The following is a 16,663-nucleotide window of genomic DNA, read 5'->3' as shown; positions in this document are numbered from 1 at the left end:
TCCACAAGGACAGCAATTTCCGACACCGTTCAGGGAAGAACTCCCAGCCAGCAATTTATTGAATCATTTTGTGTTTTTCTTGTTCATGAATTGCCCAGGCATAGCTCACCATGCTCTCAGCTGGATTCACAACTCAAAACAGCGCACCTATTTCAGCAACAAATCCATTTTGGTTCATTGATAATTTCCAAATTACTGCTATTCATATTTAATATTCCTTGCTTGTAAGGAATCTTAGTCATGAGGCAAGACTCACGTCACATACCTTCAGGCATCTGAAAGCATGGTGTATAGTGTGCAAAACAGCAGTTAGATTATTCTCCAGTTCATATATGCCCTCAGCGCATTTCTCCAACAGTGATTCAACACGTATTGAAAATAGGTAGCAAGGACAGGTAGGGAATCTCCCCCTTCGGAGGTTCTTCTTCCTCCATCACTCACAGAGGAAGCATAGCCTTGACTAGATGCCTGAATTTTGGACATCAGCAAGATGTCAAAAATCACTGAAGCAAGATGAACTCCAAAATTAAAATTTTCCCCTGTATCCTCAAGAAAGTCTTACATAATGAACAAATGTAACAACAACAAATTAATCGGATTTAAAATTTATTCCTTACTCCAAGTCCAGAAGCGTAACAACTACATCTGCTCCACAGGACAGAAGGGGCTCACTCCAGAGCTCAAACTGTTCACAGATATTTCAGCGGGAGCCATGACTATATGCTAGTATAGAATCAAGTAGCTAGGAGGGGAAATCTTCCCTCGACCAAATCTCACTTTTCTGAATAGAGCTACTGTTAATAAAGATTTGTGTTTGGGTTCGCACCAAAAAGGGTAACACACACGTAGGTCTTCACACGTAAGTGGGACAGAATCTTTAATCCTTCCTACAACCTTGCTGAGTTTGCTGCCAGCATTACTGATTGCAGCATAATTCCTTATATATTTTGACTTACCCAAACTCTCTGTATGCTTTTCCAGGAACACTTTGGGTACAATTTCTCTTTTACCAAGGGAAATACAATAAAATTCTAATCTAGAAATGGTGTATTTAGCAGAGGGTACTGCTCCCTTCCTTGTCCAGTTGTGCAGAACTAATCTACAATACACCCTTTTCATTTATAAAAATAGATATTCTTTGTCCTGGGGATAAAATATCCCTTTTAGAAATCCTAACCTGTTATTAGGAAACTCTTCACATCAACAGATATTGCCATGCATGTCTTGTCTTAAATTTGCCACCAAGATGGAGCACCTCTGATAAATATTCTCCAGGGGAGACTTTCCATCCCTATTTTAATGTCTTTTTAGCCTTGCCTTCAGAGATGCAGAGACGATGATATTTACCCAGCCATTTCACCTTTCGCCTCTGCCTCTACTTCTGTGAGTCACTCCGATAAATACTGGTAATTTCAAGATTTAATTTTGAGCCACTCCTCCCCTAACAAAAATGTTAATGTCATCTTCTCCCCCAGAGAGAAGAGTTTTGAAACAATAGTATCTTTCTTTTCTGAGACAGAAAGGCTGTTTGCACATTGATAGCAAATTCTGTTTAGCGTTTTATTATGCACAATGGAGAAATATTAAATAGATCAATAGGAAAATGAAGCTGTTGAAAGTTGATCTCTACGGAGTGAGAAAAATGCAGAAAAAATAAGAACTATGAGGAAAAAAGAAAATTAAATTTACACATCTGAGATAATAAAGCATGTCACTTATCCACAGTGGTTTCTCTAATCTAGCTTTACTTAATTGCATTCTTTGTAAAGACATATTGTTTCATTTCTTCCCCCAATGGATCTTTTTTGTTGGGGGAGTACATAACATAATTACTAGCTCCCAGCATTATCTCTACTTTTATTATAAAATGTCACGATTCTGAAAAGAAAAATTTCATGCACTATATAATGTCAATCATGTGTCTTTATGAGATGGAACAGCATTCACTTTGTTCAAAATGGTTTTAAGGTGGGGGGGAACATCTTTCATGTACGGTCATTTTTAAAAAGCTATATTCCAACCTGCTCAGCGTAAAAGCATGGTCACAGTTATGATCGCTGACTTTAAAGGACAGTTGTGTGTGTCAATAACAGCTTTTAAGTCTGTAATACAAGTCCAAGAAAAACAGTAGAGAAAATTTTAATGATTTTTCCCAAACTTCAAAGCTCTGCTTTCATTTTAGGATCTTTGTGATTAAAATCAAAGCCATTGTTGGTACATAGCACCTGAATTTTACTTTGGAAAATTTGACACTTCCATCTTTATTTCACTTGCTACAGAAATTGCAAAGAGAAAGCTATCACCTGCTAAGAGCTCTTAAACCTTTAGCCCCCCAGAACAACGCAGACGCATTATGTTTGTAGGGCATTCTGACCATACACTGCATTATCCATTCCGTGGCACGAGGGAAAGCAGGTGACACAGAAATAAAGTGGAGGCCAGTATTTAGCCAAGGGGCAGTGCTAACATCCACACCCCAGGTTTGACTACTCTCCAAAATTCTCTATTATTTAGTAAATATTTCTGAAAATGCCATTTGGCTTCAGATAGCCTGACCCGGTAATCTATACTCAACTCAAACTCCCACTGAAGCCATGACATTTTGCAACAAAAATGCATCAATCACTGGGAGTTCTACATTTACACATTGACTAAAATGGGCCCTGAAATGTCACTGAAAATACTGAAGTTTCCCAAGCCAAAACAAGAGAGCAAAAGGTAATAGATCATAACAACTGATATCACAGCAAAAATAGTTTGGGCTCAACTGTATGGCATTCTGAACTGGAAAAAAAAATCACTAATCCACTGAAGCTAATAGAGTATCTGTGACTACATTAGCATATCTGAATATCACTGAATATCCAAAAAGTTAAGATAAATATCTATTCATAAATTTTATTTATATCATACATCTGTCCTAGTGACATTACTTAGGAATGCGTGTATAAGCAGAATTTATAACATTTATGGCCAGTTTATTAGGTTGGAACTAATTTCCTTGTATTATTTCAGTATATTTCTGGATGTATTTATTAGGGATTGTGTGCAGAGCCAAGAAGAACATTCACCAAACACTGAAGCCAACCAACCTTAACTCAGAGCCTCCTGTAGTCACTGTTACTGTCCTGTTCTGACAAGGACACATCGATTCCCCTGCACGCACACAATTTTTCCAAGCCTGTATTGTCATTTTCTGAAGCTGAGACTTACACATTTCTAACTGCATATTAATATGGGAAACAGACTCATTTTAAGAGCCCTCTGGGATTTTCTACAAGTCTTGGGACTTCTAATGTCATTTTGGGTCCTGGAAAATCATTTACGTGCTCTCATATTTATTGCTCTAAACCTGACCCTTAAACACATCGCAGACCTGAACCATTTGGTTAAATGAGCATTGATTGCACATTATTGCAACACACTTTAGGCAGGATCACACCAGTGATCCCATTAGCATGAAACCCTTCTTACAAGGGGTTTTGAAAACAGAGAAGACAACCAGAGTATAAGCAGCTCTGATATAACAGCAAACAGCTTCCAACTACTGTCACACTGCTTGAAAAGGTGGGTCTACCCTATTTTGTGGTTGAGCACTCATATTGTACAGGTGAAAAAGAAAAAAGAAAATGAAATGACAACTCGTGCCTTTGGATACAAGTCTCCTGTGATTAATAATAATAATAATAAATCTCAGTGGAAAGCTTACCATTTGTAAATTACTGTTTGGGATTTTATCCTATGTCTCATAATATTATATTGCAGCACCTGTTGCTCAAGAAAACTGATTAACTAATGAAAAATTATGTGAAAAAAAGATTGCAGTCATTTCCCACACATCTGAATGGAAAAGATTAGTGTAAGATGAATACTGAAAAAAAATTAGAGAGCATCTAGAACAGCAACATAAAGCTATTCTTCAGATGAGGTGTTTTAGGGGAGCTCACTGTGCTGGAGAACATTATCGAACAGCGTATGCCTGAAATGATTACACCTCAGACAAGTCACATTCCTGGGGACCAGGCATCTAATTCCTCTCTTTTCTGAAGCTATGCCATCTTTCAAAACATATTAGAGTCCGGTCACCACGGCAGTATGCCTACATCTGCTATTTTATTATTGGACCTGCCAGGAGATCAGAGATGTCTCCTCTTCTAGGTGACAGCACGAGTGTGAGGGTCACCGAACACTGGAGCGATGTTCGGTAAATCACACGGAAACACTGGTGCCACACAAGCTGCGTTACAGGGGGTGCCGAGTAAGCGATGGATAAGTCTCTCTTATTTTATTTTTTTCTCAACAAAGGCATGCAGAGGTTATGAAGTTATTGCTTATATGTTGCTTATAAACATTTTCCTTGTTTAAATGTTTCTACTCATCCACAGCAATGTCCAAAGTGCCTTAGGATAACGGCCAGTACACGGCAGGTGCTGGGAGGCACTCAGGCCTCTAGGTGCATCTGTTTGAGTGTCGGAACCAGGCTGCGTTTAAGCATGTGCAAAGTCATTATTCCGCTGCAAGTGGAGGCAGCTCGAGGTGGGGAGGCGTGCAGAAGCTAGCACCATCGGATGAGGTCAGCATCTTACTGAATGCAGACATTCAGGAAAAGCCTGGTTGCAGGTACAAGATACAGGGAGCACGTACCTCACCGTGGAAATAAATCAGTAGCAGATCAGTATTCAGGATTCTCTGACCCACTGGAGTGTAGTCCTGGCAACTTGCAGTCATTAAACATCAGACAGTTTATTCTCCTGAAAATCCGTCCCCCTGTCTGGGGAGGGACAAGGCATTTTGCTTGCCAGCTATAATTTAAATGGAGCAAGGTTAATCTTCTGTTATCAGTGCCTCCTTCTAGGGGAGGAAGCAAAACACCTGCCCACCCAAATTAATTGTGCACGGAACAGCAGGATGGGCAGCAGAGGCACATCGTTATTCTCCCTGGGAAAACTGCAGTAGTCATCATGAGGTAAGACAGCGTCCTCAGGCACAAAATCTCTTTGTTTCGCCTGGGCCAAGCTAAATTTCTAGCCGGCATAACACTGGTAGTCTCCCTGGAGTCAGTAAGGTGGGCTGATGAGCACTGCCAGAGCAGCTCCAGCTGTGTGTGTGTCTTGGCAGCAGGTACAGAGGATTTGGGTGCTGTGAACCCAAAGATCTGCACAAACTCCAGGGGTACAAACTCCGGCAGATCAAGGACAAACCAGCGGTAATATAACTTCAAGCTGCGTGCCAATCACTTGCAGATAGAACTTGATTTTTAATAGAGTTTTTTTTTATTATTATATAAAAAGGAATTCTTTCACTTGAAGTACTCATTCCCTTGCAGATTTATGGCATATTTAATTAGTCATGTGGAGTGCAGATCACTACATTTACTAAGGATCAATATATAGCAACCGACTGCAAGCTGGTAAGAAAATATGGTTGAGTTTATAAGGAGAGCTGAAGCTCAAATCTAAACCAAGAGGGTACAGCCTGGAGACGTGGGAACACGATCTGCCCCCAGACATCTGCTGCTGAGGTGCTAAGGCAGGCCAACAGTTCAGCTTGGCACAGGAAGGCTGGCCCGTGCTGGCCAAGTGGAAACCTCACCTTCTGATGGGGCTGTTTGGCTCTGCTGACGCTTTCTGTTCCCTCCACAAATGGAGGGCAGCTCTGCAAGTCGCCACCCATAACAAGAGGATTTCAAGCCTCCACTTCTCTTACTCTTTGACAACCTGCACAGTCGGACTGTGATCTGCTGCACTTAACGCAACACCTGGCTGAGCAGAGCAGTGACCATGTAGAGCTCACAGACACCATCATCATCATAAAAACAAGCCATCTACTTTACAAAATATCTTTTGAGTATTAGTGTGGTGTATCCAGCATATGGAATAGGACTAGAAAAAAGTTAACTTCCCTCAGCAGAATATTCTCCTTTCAGCTGCCTGTAATTCCTTATGGTGCACAAGAAACAAATCTAAAGTTTAACACAAAGTAAACTTGAATTTATTAATGCATCTTCAGAAAGAGGTTTTATAAAGAGCCAGAAGACAAACTGAATTCTAATGGATAACAGCAAAGGCTATATATTACAATTTCTGGTAATATTGGCTTAGATTTAGACACACCGCTAAGGTAACCTTCTATTCCTCTTCTTTCATATGAAAGGCTACTGAAAACACTAGAGAATAAAAGAGACTGTCATTAGTTGTCATACTGTGTCTATAATTGCTTACTTTGTTCCTGAAGCCATCACCATGATAAATTTGCAGTTTTTCCCATCTGCCAGGAGTAGTAATGTGCAATACATTTAACAACTGAATTTGCATATAGAAAGTATCATTGACCTTTGAATTTAAAAGGACAAAGATTTACAAGGACACCCTTTTGAAGCAAAGTGCTTAGTTTAGGCAAAACAAATCGCAGAGGAATAAAACACACTATCTCCTAAATATAGGAAAAGTCGCGGCTTTTATGAGCAAGACATTCAAAATCCCTGCAAAACAGCTCCCTGATGAGTGGTCACACAATAAAGGAAACAAAAAGCTACGACAGGAAAAATACCAAGGCAGGATTTGCAACATGTTTGGCATCATCTAAATGGGATGCTGAAGTGCATGTGACTTGGCTGGGAGGCAATGTCTAGCCCTGCGAGGTGGGTAAATGCAGGGTGACAGCCCGTGCTCTGCCTTCAGGCTCTGCTTGCAGGGCTTTCTGGTGGCAGAAAGGCAGAGCAGAGCCTGCAGAGATGCTCCAGCACGGCGTAACGCCGGGCTCCTGCACCGCGTTTCCTCCCTCCAGCGGGCAATGGCACCAACAGAGCCGCATGGGCCCTGTTGGAAGCTGATTTGCATCCAGACAGCGCAGAGCACGGGCAAGGCAAGCCCAGGAGAGCCAACAGTAGATGTTTTAAGGAGAATGGAAAACTGCATTTAGAAAAACCAAAGATGGAGTCTGCAACCCTGAGCTGCTTCAAGGGCTGGGCAAGCCCTGCCAGCTTCTCTTCCAGCTGACTCCTTCTTCTAACCACACAACCCATCGTTGGCATATAAATTCTTATATAAACTTGGATCACGGGATCTACTGAACCACATGTGTGGTTTCTGTACATTCAGAAACACTCAATTGTTTTCTCTTTTGTACATTTGTGCCGTCCTTGACCAAAGCCATCTTAGCCCTTCACTCCCACAACACCTCAGCACGGAGGTTACGGCTGCCACTGCCGTGCAACCTGCTGTGCTGCTGGCACGATTGGGATATGGCACTGCATTCCAATTTCAGATCATATTTAATGGGTGGGGTGTTGTTTTTTTTTAAGGAATATTAAAGTACATTTCATATTCCTGACAATATTTGAATTAATCAGCATATATATATATATATAAATAAACATTCTGATATATTCCCACGAGGCTGCCTGTAGACCTCTCTCTCTCTTCAACCTACCTCCACTGACATCCTTTTGTTAGCATTAATTTTTCTATTCCCAATAGCTTTTCCAAATAACTCTTGGGAAAAAATTGCTATAGTTCAGCTTACCATGCCATGAATAAATTATTCATAAATGTCATTCTGTCTCATAAAAACTTAAGATATTAGTTCAGAACATCATCATAAATACAACTATAACACAGACTGCACAGCCCTCAACTCCTACACTACAATACCTTTCCAGTAAGCTATGATGATTCAAAATAAAATGACGCTTGCAGAAGCAGTTTAGAAGTCTTAGAGGTGAAGAACTGTTGAATTCTGAATCACTTAGAACATGGTTCTCTCGTCGTTCTTAAAAAGGTTTGCCCTGTCTTCTTGTGGCATCCCCTTCCAATTCTTCCTCGAGCATTGTGTGCCGCTGCAGGGCACTCAGTTTCAACACCCCCCACCCCCGTTACACCACCAAAGAAAATATGTGCACTGTTTCCCTATACTGTACTCCCTCATGACTCAAACTCCACGAGTGTTTCTGCATGCACTGGAACAGTGCCTCAGCAGGTTGTACTGTACATGTCATGAACAGAAGATAAACAGGATGAGTGGTGACTCCACAGACACTGCAACAGTTTCTGTTTTCCAGCTATGAGATTATCAGTCCAAGATACACCAGACACGTACAGTATTTACATTATTTCATTTCTGATTGTGACAAACTGACCAAGAAAACATCCTTCCTCCAAAAACAGAAAATCACTAGGACAAAAAAAAATAAATAAAATGAAATAAAATCTAAAAACCTGTACCTAGGGTGAATAACAAGAAGGACCTGTTGTCTTCTCTCCAGCCCTAAGTAAATTGCTATGAGAAAAGAGTTGCTGTAAATAGCAGATGCTATTGAGAACTTCCTGGAGGTATTATATTTGAAAAATCTCAACGCTATTGTACTACCTACAATTATTTTAACAAAACCTATCTGCGAGCATTGGTACATTTGTAGACATTGGAAAGAAAAGACAGCGCACCGATTACTCACTTAACGTTATGTTTCGCAATTGATTTTTCCATGCTCTCTTCTTATAAACTGACTTCAACAGGCATGGGAGTTTTTACTAATATCTCTCCCCCTCCCCCGCCCCCACCCCCCCATTTAATTTCATGAGTAGTTTCAGCAAAAAGTTCTTAGTTTATGTAGTTATAATCCAGTGGATTATTACCTACATGTTGCCTCAATGTGTTATTCTCTCTTCCATCCATCCAGAGATTTCCTTGCATTAGCACCTGTGTTAGGTTTTCTGGCACACACTGGATTGATTCGTTCTTGCACAAAATTCACAGTTCATACCTGAGCAGCATTTAATTTTAAATTGACACGAAGACTTTCCCAACTCTAGCAACTTCTTTACTTAAGCCTCATATCCAGTAAACACATCTGGTATGAAAAACATCCTGAAATCTACATTCCACAACAATTTCGCTAACATCTTCTGCATTAGCAAACATCTGCTGTGAAGAGCGCTTTCTGAAAAGCTTACTAGCAACAACAAAAGGGACAGGAGTTTGTGACAGGACGAATAATCAGGGACAATTTTCGGAGGTGTCTGCTTAGCTCTACAAAGCAACACAGCCTGCGGCATGAGGCATGGGGCTGAGTAATGTCGGTAGGCGTAGTTCCACCCTTACCTTTCACCAGCTGTGAGCTTGGCCTGCTGACTGGAAGATATGTCGTGGCTTGGGCTCACACGCCGAACATATGGTGGAGTTAGATTGGGAGCGGGGAGAGAAACTCTGTCTCTACGCAGTAACTGTGGTCAATTTTCCCTAACTCTGCCTGCTGTTGGCTTGTTAACAAAAACAAAATCAAACACCTGTGTACCAGATACAGAGCTGTTGAAGTGCCAGCACTGATCCATCTGCAGAGCACATCATTAGCCAACTCCTTTTCTTTGGGTGAGGTGCAAGACAAATTCATCAGAGCAAACCCACAGCACCACTAAAGGAACAATGTGTGTTCCCAGCCTCCTGCTCTGCTCCTTTCCGTGCCTTTTCATGGTACCATAATCGTGATGAATAGTGATGAAATATTCATTTCTCTCCTCACCAGGTGATTCTCCAGGCCCTGGACCAGCATGCTGTGAGCCTCATCCCCTCTCCTTTACTAGCCCACCTGCCACTTCGTTGGCCAGTCCCTCCAGCGTGCCTTTCCCTCATCTGACTTCTCCTCCTGCACTCCAGAGGACAACTGAGATGTTCAAAACCAGTTAAATGCTTCCGCTAAGGAATAACATTAATAGATAATGGAATAGGAAGGACTAGAGGGATTCGATTCAAGCATCATCGCACCCAAACTAGTTACTAAGATGATGCCTAATTCAGGTTGTTCTGCTTCCAGGGTGGGTATGGACCCTTCTACTTCTCCCCGTCCTGGCCACTTGCAGAAAGGGCAGACCCTGCTTTGTGCCAGGATCTGGACCACTCAAAATAGCTATTCAGGCTCCTCACAAAACGCATTTCTCCAGCACCTGTGCTCAGAGAGCACACACTCTTCTCCTAACACCCATGTCAACCTCCCTAGCTGAGAACCTTGACCCACCCTATCCACAGGGCTCCTGGGTTCCTTCCCGTCCCTTCTCTGCCTTCCTCTGGGAGCACAACAGCATCTGAACCAATGCCTATCACAGCTCGTAATATCATCTGTTTAAGGTTGGGATTTGTTCAGGATTCTCCATCATCTTTCCTCACGATTACACAGGCACATCCTGTATATCTTTACTCTTCTTTCAGAAATAAGTTGCTGCAATGATACATCATCACACAACTATGGGTATTAGGAGATGTGTCCTGTTCCATCTGGCTGAAGAGTGATGTTCCTCTCAGTTCTTTTTTTTTTTTTTTATTTTGCATGAATACAACAAGCAGAAGCGAGCAACTGCAAGTGGCAGGGAAGCCACGCAGTATCGATCAGACATTATCATCCTTTCATTTGCCAAAGCTGAGATCGTCCAAAAACTTGGAAAGATCTTGTTCATTGCAGGTGTGCACAAAACAACTTGGGCGAGGAGCAGCAGGCACAAACCAACACAAGACCGTTAGCTGAGGAAACACAGATGTACAACAGCACAACGGCAGCGAGGTCGTTGACTGCTTTTTAAGCTGGCTGTCATTGTGCGCACTCCCAAGGACCAGAGCCAGGAAGCTCCTTGCTGCTAACACTACATTTTACTGCTGTTTTGGTCAGCCCCCAAGTTCTCCAGCTACAAATCCCATAAAGACCCAGCCTCGCACACAACCAACAAACCTGTCTGAATCGTCTGCAGTGCCTTGAAGCTGCAATCCTGGCCAAACAACCGCAGAAGGCAGCGTCAGTCCCTGGCAGGAGGTACAAGGAGCCCAGCTGTGCTGGCCACTGCTCTCCCAGGAGCCCAACCACGACCTGGCCTTGCTCAGCCCTTCCCCACGCCCCTTGCTTCCCTTTCCATGGCAGAGGACATCCCGTCTTCTGCGAGGGGAGGAACTGGGAAACGTGTGTTCAGGCACCAGCATATGCTGTGCTCCCGAGGGTACAGCCAAGCATAAGAGGTTTTACCAGCCTTCTTTGCCAAGGAGCAGGCCCAGATTCAGATGTCTATTTCACAGTTGTTTGGCTTCCCCTTTCCCAGTCTGGTTGAGTTTTTGCACCTACTGGCATGGTGGTTTTTTTGTTGTTGTTGGTTTCAAATTTATCTGCAGTATCTTTCACTTGGTGAAATCCCTATCACCACCCTAGCAGAAAAGCACAAAAAAGAAGGGCTGAGCAATTTCTGTTGCACCTTTCTCAGTCCTAAATGCTCGATACCTTTCTGAATGCTCAATGAAGCCAGGCAGCCCAGCCACGTTCAATGTGCGCGGGGGCACCTGGCAGCAGCCCACGGCGCCTCCTCAGAGCTCAGAAACACTCTCACACAACTAAACGTGATGCCTGCACCCAAACCACGCCACCCAAACTAATGCAGACATTTACAGTACTCCTTGCATATGCAAGAGAAAACAAGATAAGAACCCGGGTTTGATGAAAACAAAAAACGAGTAGAGGTTCTCTAGGGGGGAGGTTGTTTGTTCATCCCTTTGTTCGGTTTTAAGATGATAGTTCAGTTCTGCCTCTGTTGCTCACGCCTAACCTTTTGACAAAGATCTACAGTATCAAAGCTATCGGGCTGGGATTACTTTTATATTTATCCATGGATAAAAGATGCAGTTCTTTTGACCAGTTTGTGAATAAATGGCTGGTAATTTTCTTATCTGCATGCTCCTGTTTACAGTTACTCCATTATTCCAACTAGACATAAATACCAACAACTCCTATATGGGGAAGGGTGCCGGTATGGAAATGAGATGCTTTCATCTCTGTGAATAGTGATGAATCCAGAGGCTGAAGAAGGTCACAGCAAAATGTGAAAGGCGGAATGAATCAAGTCCCTACCATCTTATATTCCTTGGTACAGCATCATGAAGTCAGCAGAATTTCTTTTGATGTCCAAAACCTTCCCCACTTTCTTATCACAGAAAACTTGGACACCAGGTGCAGAAAGACAAGGCACAACTTGCAGGTACAGCACAGAGAGAGCATACCAAAGGGAGACGGAAGAACAAAGTTGTCAACAAAAAGATGCAACATGGTCACAGCAGTTTCCTTGACCTAATCTACACTAAAATTGTGTTATTGCCAAAATGGGCAGTCCTGTCATGCCCCCAACTAATGGTGTTATTGCCAAAATGGGCAGTCCTGTCATGCCCCCAACTCCTGTAGTCCCCAACACCTCTCCTTTGTCGGGGCACACTTACCACACAATTTCACAGAATACTAACCTGGTAGCAAAGCAACCCAATTAAAACACTTTTTTATTTTATTCAAAACATCATCTCTTTCTGAAGTGGATCAGCAAATAAATATGATTCACTATGCAGCCGCAGTCAGTAACTTGTAGAAGTACACCATGACGTACCAGGCACATAGGGGATGGAATAGCTCAGCAGTAAAGAGGCAGAGTGAAGGAATCCACTGCCAGACATACCCATCCTCCCTGCTTCTCCCAGTCCCTTTGCTTGAACGAGCCATTTATCCACCACCTGCTTTAGCTGCGGAGTAGCCATCAGGATTTCTTTCTACACCACTATTTGGATGGCGCTCTGAAAAAGGCTTTCGTTGACTCACGCTACTTAATTGGTAGAAGAGCAAACACAGAAAAGCCTGGGGTTTTGAGATAGCAAAAGACATTTTGTTTAAAACTAGGATTACTTGATAATAAATCCATTTGCGAGCAGATAAATGCCAGCAGAGAGACTAGAAGTAGGAAACGTGTCCTAAATAAAGCAGGTTACTGATGACCAAAAAAAAAAAAAATTTTTGATTTATTTTGAATAAGCCAGGGTTAAAAGATTACCATACTAAAGCAAAGACAAAGCTGACTCTTCTATTCAATGCAATATTCAGTAAATTAATGAGCTGGTATTCCTACAGTACATATTATTATATTATTGTTAACATGTTTGGGGTTGGTAAATATTTAAGCATATTATTACTCTTCACATGACACAGAACAGAGCACTCGGATCAATTTCAGACCTCATATTTAAATTCTTACACTAGACAGAGAACTCTGGGTACACGAAACCAAAACGTTACACATCAGGCTCCTTCACCCAGTGAAGCAGACCTACGACAGTGACCCAAAGAAGCAGCTGTGCCAGCATTTTGACTGGTCACTCAAATAAACTGTAAACTCCAGAGCTGCTCCCACCGCTTCCCTAAGTTTTATCTGTGACCACGTTTCAGGCATGAAGAACTCATTTGGAGAAGCTATCCAGCATCTAGTTTGAAAACAGAAAATGCTGCTTTGTTGCAACCCTGCCATTTACTTCCTTTATTTTGTCCTGAAGAGAAACAAAATCGTTGAACTTTCACATGAAATAAAAACAGGTAGGGAAAAGCAAGCTGTCCGTGCACTAAGTTCTGCAAATGGTACAGAATAAAATGTCGTTTTTTACCTTCCTATTCTTAAGTGCTTTTCAACAATGTGCATTAATTACTTCTGAAATAAGAATGGGATTATTGCATACAGTTTTTAATATTAATTGCCATGTAAGCTGTTTTAAAAAGGTTTGCTATCTCACAACTCCCACACAGGAAAGCCTAGTCGAAACCACCTTGGTGGCCAAGGTAACACCCTGCAGTAAAAGATGTCTTAAATCAATGGGCCAGCGGTAAGCCTTTATTTAAAAACTGTTGCTCAGTGCATGTGATCTGAACACAATGAGCTAATGTTGCTACCTGCAATTGAAGGAGCTTTTAAAAACTGTAGGATAGCACTCAAGTCAATGCATCAACCACTTTAATTTCTTTAGCAACCTATATCTGGATAATTCTTTCTAAATTCTAGAAAACAGGAGAAATAAAAACGACTATAAAAAAAAAAAAAAGAACTTGGAAATAATAATTCTGGAAGAACAGAATTTGCCAGACTAAGGCATGTCATGCCAAAATATTACTTTCCATAAGATGGTTGGCCAGTCTAGAGCATAAAAATTTCTCAGGATTTCACTTGGAAGGAAACGGGATACATATCTATTTATCTTTGTGTCATCCTTTTTCTTAATCATTGCTAAATACCAGATTACCTTAGTAACGTCTCTCAAAAGCATTTGACTGGATAATACAGATGTAACTGGAGCTACAATCTACGAGAATGAATGGCAACCACTTGTGCACAAGAAGAATACAATAAACTGTGGGGTTTTTTGTTGTGGTGGTGTTTTTTTTTTTTTCCTACTTAAATGGAAACAAACATTTTCATTAGCAACAGATATACTTTTAAGGACAAGAACTACAGGACATTGAGGTGAAGATGTTTTATATCAATCAGACTCAGAGCAGATTCTTTAGATGCCCAGGTAGGCATCAGCGTAACTCAGTGTGCAGTGATCACTTTGCACACGCAGAGCAGCACTTCCAGGCACGCTGGTTGCAGCTCCATTTTAATTTTCTTAACGCGGCCTGTTCTGCAAGCTCTTCTCCAGCACCTCTTTGCAGGATACACTCTGATGGGGTGTAATTACAATGGACAAATGACTTTTGATTCAGTAGACAAATGACTGCTTCTAAACCCTTGATCAGGTAGGAGGATGCCTGAAATTGAGTCATCCAGCTGACCCTGATTTGCAATTAACAGTTCAGTGAATTTTTAATTGCAGACTCTTTGCTAAAGCTGACAGCTGGGTTACAAAGCTACAGGACACAGCTCTCCAGGCGTTCAGAATACCAGGAGGGTTTTGGCATGAGTGAAACGTGTAGCACAGAAGAAAAAATAACAAAACAACAAGCAGAAAGAACCCAAAGCTTTTCCTCCCTGTCCAAAAAAGGCCAAAACAAAAACCAGTAACACCCTGCAGCCGCACAGGCCCTCTGGCTCTCCAATGACTGTCACATCCAAGGCCATTCCTGCTCCTTTTGTCCCAAGTAACACCCAACACCCAATTTCTAGCACTACCTGAGAACTACGTTTTTCACACCACCACACACCTTAGACTACGGGCTCAGTCACACTTTCTGGACCCACCTCTTGCCACCCTCTCGGGGATAACTTGCCTGTTAGTTTGCCTACAGGCTTTTTGGCTGGCAATACCAGAGTGGCGCCTTGCGGGTGAAGCTTCTTCTCTGATGTATCACTGTACAGAGCAGTTCGGTTATTTATTGTATTGCTAAGATTTCCATTTTTACTACAACACTTTACTACTTGCTGTTAAAAAGAAACTATATCCTTAGCAGTGCCCACTACCATTGAATGCAATGCAGTCAAGCTGTCACCTTAATGCTCAGTATTTATTTGAACTAGATCACATTGCAGCCTTGCTATTTAAATGGGGCTCCGCAAAATAAGCAGATGCCAATGCAGTTCTCCGAAACGTGTTTCCATTTTATCTGATTGCATATTTTCCCATTTTTCTAGGATCCTCTCCTCGTCAATATTCCTCTCATTATGTGATGGTATGTCAGGAAAAGCACAGTAGTTGTTGCGAGAAAACACCTCTAGGCTTTCCTTTCCAATCATCTCTTCATCTAATTACTAGCCACTAACTTTCACTCATTATGAATAAGGTCTAAAAATGTTCCTAAATTCCTACTCTCCCTCCTTGTAGAAAACTGTTTTCTGAATTATCCATACTGTCACATTTATCTGTCAATTTTCTGTAAATCGATAATTGCTACTGAAGAAAAAGTTTACCCATCAACAAAAAGTTACAATAATAATTAAATTTCTATTAGCGCCGCTTGAGAAATAACAGACTTTTTTTCCTAAGCCAATAAATGTTGAAGTTTTGTTAAAATTAACTTTTAACTTTTGGTTTTAAAAAAATTTTAATGGTTACTAAAACCACCATTTTCCAATTTTCAGCAAATAATTTAATTTCCAGTCAAAACAAATTTTTTCCAATCTCATTGTTAAAAATTGTATTAAAATATAATGTTTAAAAAGTGGCTTGAGAGGTAGTGTAAAACGTTAATTTCAAAATAGAACATTAACTATGATAGGGCAAGTATCTCTATAATAATTGAATAAAACAGTCATTAAAAACCTAATTTCTTGCGTAGCCTGTACGATTTCAAATTTTTAACTAAATGAGGAATCCACGTTCAGCTAAATTGAGAGAAAAACGACATTGCATTATTAAACTCATTAAAAGATAAACTTACGAATTAATTTAAATTCGTAAGCTAATAGTCTCGCAAACGCATCTTCACCCACAAGGTGAAGTAAGTAGAAATACCCGTTGAAACCGTGCTCGGGAAGCAAACCAACTGTTCAACGGCGCTGGCCTCTTCCACCACGCACTCAGCCTCCCCTCGTCCTCCAGCTGGCCGCAGCCAGGAGCTCCTTCCAGCTGCTGTCACAGCACTGCAGGGCACCCAAACAGTCCTAACTCTTCTACAGACACCCCAATTATGACACCGGTGTGCCCAAAAACCTACCCCAAGCCCTTGGGCTCACCGCCAACCTTGGAGTCACTGAAGCAGGCTCTGTGATGCGGGGCTGGCTCATGGTGACATCAACGGGGTGCGGAGAAGGAGGTCTCTGGGCACGACAACCACGTGTGCTGAAATCATCAGCTCTCCAGAATTTAAGAGCCTGACAAGGAGGCTTGTAGCCCAGCCTGGCTGCTGTAAATAGCCTGCATTTGAGTGAGTTTACGAGAGCTTGGGTAAAATTGGTAA

General features: G+C 41.7%; 1 long non-coding RNA gene across 1 annotated transcript in view; it reads right to left on the bottom strand.

Moving 5' to 3' along the window:
* Positions 1 to 16,370, bottom strand: part of LOC121075456 — a 97,870-nt gene extending 81,500 nt beyond the window's left edge. The window contains exon 1 of the long non-coding RNA XR_005822969.1: positions 16,219 to 16,370. This is a non-coding gene — a long non-coding RNA (uncharacterized LOC121075456). The remainder of the gene's footprint in view (positions 1 to 16,218) is intronic.
* Between the last annotated feature and the right edge of the window lie 293 nt (positions 16,371 to 16,663).

Source organism: Cygnus olor, chromosome 10 (genome assembly GCF_009769625.2).
Source record: "Cygnus olor isolate bCygOlo1 chromosome 10, bCygOlo1.pri.v2, whole genome shotgun sequence".
In the NCBI taxonomy this organism is placed as follows: Eukaryota; Metazoa; Chordata; class Aves; order Anseriformes; family Anatidae; genus Cygnus; species Cygnus olor.
Note: the sequence above shows the minus strand (reverse complement) of the source record. Positions and strands in the feature narration are given on the sequence as shown.